The sequence below is a fragment of the Echinops telfairi genome, unplaced genomic scaffold, assembly GCF_000313985.2.
Source record: "Echinops telfairi isolate 266 unplaced genomic scaffold, ASM31398v2 ScPeMD7_10;HRSCAF=50, whole genome shotgun sequence".
Classification (NCBI taxonomy): domain Eukaryota; kingdom Metazoa; phylum Chordata; class Mammalia; order Afrosoricida; family Tenrecidae; genus Echinops; species Echinops telfairi.
Genome location: NW_022103907.1, coordinates 5,020,615 through 5,026,209, shown reverse-complemented (window position 1 = coordinate 5,026,209; position 5,595 = coordinate 5,020,615). Strand labels below are relative to the sequence as shown.

Sequence of the window (5,595 nt, the reverse complement as noted above, 5' to 3'; positions counted from 1 at the left end):
TTATTGGATGCTCGATAAACTCTTATCACAATCCACACATCCATCTATTGTGTCAAGCACATTTGTACATTTGTTGCCCTCATCATTCTCAAAGCATTTGCTTTCTACTTGCGCCCTTGGTATCAGCTCCTCATTTTCCCCCTTCTCTCCCCGCTCCTCCCTTCCTCATGAACCCTTGATCATTTATAATTTATTATTTTGTCATATCTTACACTGTCCAACGTCTCCCTTCAGCACTCCGTCCTTCAGGGAAGAGGTTATATGTAGAACCTTGTAATCAGTTCCCCTTTTCTGCCCCACCTTCCCTTCATGCTCCCCATATTGTCACTCTCACTACTGGTCCTGAAAGGACCATCTGACCTGAATTCCCTGTGTTTCCAGTTCCTATCTGTACCAGTATACATCCCCTGGTCTAGCTGGATTTGTAAGGTAGAATTGGGATCATGATAGTGGGAGGATGGGGGTTGGGTGGGGAGGAAGCAAACATTTAAGAAGTAGAGGAATATTGTATGTTTCATCGTTGCTACACTGCACCCTGACTGGCTCATCTCCCCGTGACCCTTCTGTAAGGGGATGTCCAGTTCAGGCCTGTCAACTTGACACATGTGGACAACCGTTTAACCAACACTGTGCAGCACAAATACTCACAAAAGGTGAGTTTTATCTTATAACAAGAGAAATGTCGTCCTCTTAACAAATGGCCAACTATTTTCAAGAGTAGTAGTCCTAGATTTTAGTGCAGGTGCACATTTTCTAGAGATATGCTTACTTTTTTATTTGGTTAAGAACCTGACTGATTTATACACATTTAAACAGCAGAATCTTATTATTTATGCTTATCTATGGATACAAACACTAATGGCAACCTGTTATAAACAGGTTATAACAATAGATCACTGCGTTGTTTCATACAGTTAATTGTTTAAGGAAGCACATTTCGTATAGGTGAAAATGGTGATTTTGTAAGTCAATATCTTATATGGTGAAAGATGACTGAAGAAATAGCTCCAGTTTCTAGTTTAAAGCAGGACTTCAAACTAGTTCATTCTAAGTTCATCCCCTGCTGCGAATTGTATTTCTTTTTTTTTTTTTAATTTATTTTTTCTTTTAAAAAAATCATTTTATTGGGGGCTCATACAACTGTTATCCCAATCCATACACACATCAATTGTGTAAAGCGCATTTGTACATCGTTTCTCAAAACATTTTCTCTCCATTTAAACCCCCGACATTAGGTCCTCATTTTGCGAATTGTATTTCTATCCAGGATATAATGACTCAAAATCTACATTTTAACAAGGTCCGCAGATGATTCTTATGTGTATAAAAGTATCACCTGGCAATATGTAAGACTCAACTTAGGCATCTAGTTACAATGTGATTCTAATTCAAAGTACGGGGTAAAAAGACAAACCCTCAGTTGTGGATGTTTCAGGGATCTGCTTTAAAAGGTATCTTAGGGTGTTGTTACCTCTATACTCAACAACTCAATGCTACTCAGCACAGTAAGTCTGGGTTTTTTTAAAAAATTGAGTTTTGTTCCACATTTTTCTTCCATTCTAACCATCATCCCTGTGGTTAGAATTGTGTTAATAGCTGGATGTTATCTAGTTCTTTGGTTTCCAGTCTTAACTGTGATCTGTGTGGGCCATTAGTCCTGTGGACTAATTTATTTTTTGAGTCATTTGAGTCTTTTTTGAGTCAATAGTATCATATTCTCTATAGGAGTAGAGACTAATAGTTGTATATTAAAAGTCCATTCACAAGCTTTTAGGACTCCCTATACTACTCACTAAACTAAGATGTAAAACACTGTTATCCTTATGTACTATGTGTTAAATAAGTTGTACTCTAAGACTATTGTCCCAAGTCTTTCGACCCAATAAACTAATCCTGCAAATTGTTGGGATGTGTGTAGGAAGCCTCTCAAACTGTGGTTTGTTATATACAGATATATATGCAGTAGACACAAGGTGTATATATGTATACGTACAGTAATTATATGATATTTCTGTCACTGTAAATTGAAACTCCTATGGGTCAGAATCAGTTTGATGGCAGTGGTAGTGATTTTGCTATTTGTGCTTTTGTTATGTTCAGTAATTGCTTCTTAAAACTTATGCTGGACAGCATTGCCCCTTCATTTTCTTCTGATAATTTTACGGTTTTGTTTGCACATTTAGTTCTTTCGTACTTTTGCATTTGTTGTGTGTGCTGTGAGGCATGGATCCTGTTTCATTTTTCTGCATGTAGCAATTCCATTTTCTGGCAACATTTGTTGAAAAAAATCTTTCCACCCCTTTTGAATAGACTTGGTAACCTTGCCAAAAACTAGTTGACTGACTCTAGATTAGTGAATTTTTTCCTGTTCATTCTATTCATTGGTCTATATGTCTATGGTTATTCCAGCAACAGGCTATTTAGATTACTGGAGTTGTATCTAAAAGCCCAAACCCAAGGGTATCGAGTTGACTTCAACGTTATCTAGGGTTTCTCGGGCTCTTTACAGGAGATGTCTTCTACTTTCTCTCTTGGAGCAGCTAGTGGGTTTGAACTTCTGACTTTGCCATTAGCAGCCCAACACTGAGGACACCTTCATATTTTAAAAAATCTGAACTGTGAGCCCTCCTAATTTGTGGTTGTCATTCAGGATTGCTTTAGCTTCTTGAGGGTACTTGTCATTTCATATAAAATCGAGGATTGGTTTTTCCATTTCTGTAAAGCAGGCTGTTGGAATTTTTGGCATAGAAATTCTTAGCATATGTGTATAACAGATTTGTAGCATTTTATGTTGGAAAGAACTAAAATGTCTGAGCGGGAGGATTAATACATAAATGTTGGTATGTTCATACAGTACAGTACTATTCAGCTTTACAAAAGAATGAGTTTGAATGACAATAAGCTTAGCAGAGTTTCCAGCTCAAGATAGACAAGGAGAAAAGCCTGGCGATCACTTCTGAAAAACCAGCCAGGGAAACCCCATGAATCAGTCGTTCAGTTCATTTCTTCATGGTGTTGACTGGAGCTCGGGGCCACTCTGATAGTCAGTTAAAACCAACATATCAACATTAATGAAGTTTTAAAATGTTGAGTGGCTAAATTAAGTACAGAAGTATTTGTACTGTATTAACAGGTATGCAGAGCATACCATTATAATAATATATATCCCTATTATTTATGGATATATGTATAGTAACAGTATGCTGGGATAATAAGCACCCAGTTCTTAAGTGGTTATCTCTAAGAAAGGAGGTAGTAATTCTCTTTTGAATTTAGGGCAACCAGTGCCCAGGTTTACCTAGAACGGAGAGGTTTCCAGGGATGTAAGACTTACAGTGCTAAAAGTTGGAAAGGCCTGGCAAACTGGAATGGTTGACCAGGCTAAGTTTCACTCTTTTTCTTTGGTGAATTAAGAAAACAGTCACCTGCAAGGAGTGAGAAGAGGATGAAGGACATATTTGAGGTTTAAGGGGAAAGGAAGAGTGATGTAATTCTTTAAGAGTGGGAAAGCAAGTTGTCTAGGGTAATGCAAATGGATTTTTGAGCATTTCTAGAGATCTGCTTAAATCTCTCTTTAATAATGTCAAATTGATAGCAGTTTGTTTCTCATTTGTTTTGGTAGAGGCATTGACTTAAACACGAAGTTGGTTTTAGCTAGGGCTTGACTGTGTCAAGGGAAAGAGGAACAAAGAATGAGGCTATACCGTTGGGAATGATTCTAGTGGATGGATTGTTGAAATCTCAGGTTGGGTAAGAAATGAAAGGGGTGAAGATGAAGGACAATGTAGGAAATGATGAGAACTGTTGGATTTAACAAATTTCTGGAATTAAACTGGGAAGATAGGAAGTAAGAGCATGATATACTTGGAATTGTGGTTTTTGAGGTGAAGTAGTATTGGTAGTTGATAGGATCATGGGAGGAGTAGAGGGTTGAAGTGGGTGGGAAGAAAAGGTCATTGGGTATAAACCTGATCTCCACATATGTGATTGCAGTGATTAAGGCAGGCAGGCTTGGTGCACTTAAAAATAATCTGCTCAGTTATTTTCCTGGCTTCAAATTTTCCCTTTCTCTTTTTATAGGACCTCAGCTGAATGCACAGCTAGAAGGTTGGCTTTCGCAAGTACAGTCAACAAAAAGACCTGCTAGAGCTATTATTGCACCGTAAGTTTTAATATCTTTATGCAGAATCTTTCATATGTTTATTATGAATACAGAACGAACATCTACAAGTTGAACTAAGAAGTAAAAAACAAGTGCTATGTTGAGCTGAAAAAAATATAGTAGGTAATTTTCTTAATTCCAGTGCTCACTTTAACTTAAGGAGAAAGAAATTGGTTACTTTATTTACTTTGATGAAGTAACGTTAAAACTTACCTTGGTAATAAAACTGACTTTCAGAGTATAAAGTTGTTAAATAGATTGAAATTGGTGATTTCAGTGATAATTCCTATAAAATAAGTTCTATTTGAATTATTAAAAAGACCTATTTTAATCTAGACAATTTAAAATTTATAATGGAAAAATGTTTACACATGGCACAGTGTAACATGGAGCAGGATATTAGGGGTAGGGAAGATTCAATTTTTAATGGGAAAAATCTTCAATTATTTTGCCTTTGAGGGTGTTACAGCATTCACTTTTTAGAAGTACAAATTTAACATATACACAGTTAATGTGTTTATGTGTGTGTGTGTGTGTGTGAACCCAGTTAGTTTTGATATGATTCTTCATGTTATCCGTGAAAACACATTACCATGTTAACATTTTTCCTGAGACCAGTAATGGCTGGAGTTTGTTCCATTTCTCTCACAGTAACCATCTTTTATTTGATTTTTGAGTTCGTACTCTGTTGATGATAATAATAATGTAACCCCTTATTATTATTTTTTTTTGTAACCCCTTATTAAATAATTCATGTCAGGAATAAATGTTTGGCACCACTGGGTAAATGGGCAGGAAGGCCACATCTGACCTCCCCTGGCTTCTGCAGGGAGAAGAATCTATTTCCACGGCAGGCCAAGGCCAATTGGTACAAAGGAGATATCAGATATGCTTCTATCTCTCATCTCACTATTAACCTAATTCTAGCACCAGCTGTTCCTTTCAAGACACTCTCCTTTTCTGCTGGGTCTGATGTTTTGTTGCCGTGGCCACAGAGAACTCACAGATAATACTTGCAGCCATGGAGGTTTATTAGGGAAGTTAACAGGCTACCATAAGTCAGGATCAGATACATTAGGGGTTAAGAAAACATTAAGAATATAGGCATTGGTCCACAGCAACATCTCTGCGTGGTCAGCAGCCAAGTCTTTCTCTGGTACTTAGCCTCTCAGTCATGTGATCCCTTAGCCTCTGCCTCTGTGGACCCGGAAGCCCACCTGCCGCTCCATCTCAGTGTCTCGTGGTCTCCTTGTCTTGGCAACTGGTCTCACTGGGCTTGGCTCCTTCACTTTGTTCCATGATCTCCAGGCTGGTGCCTTTGATCTTGGCTTGCAGGACCATAGGCAGAGAGAGATCTTGGACATGCTCCATTAGTGGCCTTTCTTCTTTGATGGTTGTGGGGATTCTCTCTGTTCCTGCCTCAGAGATGGCTC

The 5,595-nt window shown here is 37.9% G+C and overlaps 1 protein-coding gene across 1 annotated transcript in view; it reads left to right on the top strand.

The window, feature by feature from the left end:
• Positions 1-4,078: 4,078 nt before the first annotated feature.
• Positions 4,079-5,595, top strand: part of MEMO1 (mediator of cell motility 1) — a 67,122-nt gene continuing 65,605 nt past the window's right edge. The window contains exon 1 of the mRNA XM_030884696.2: positions 4,079-4,162. The gene's annotated coding sequence lies outside the window, so the exon portion shown is untranslated. The remainder of the gene's footprint in view (positions 4,163-5,595) is intronic.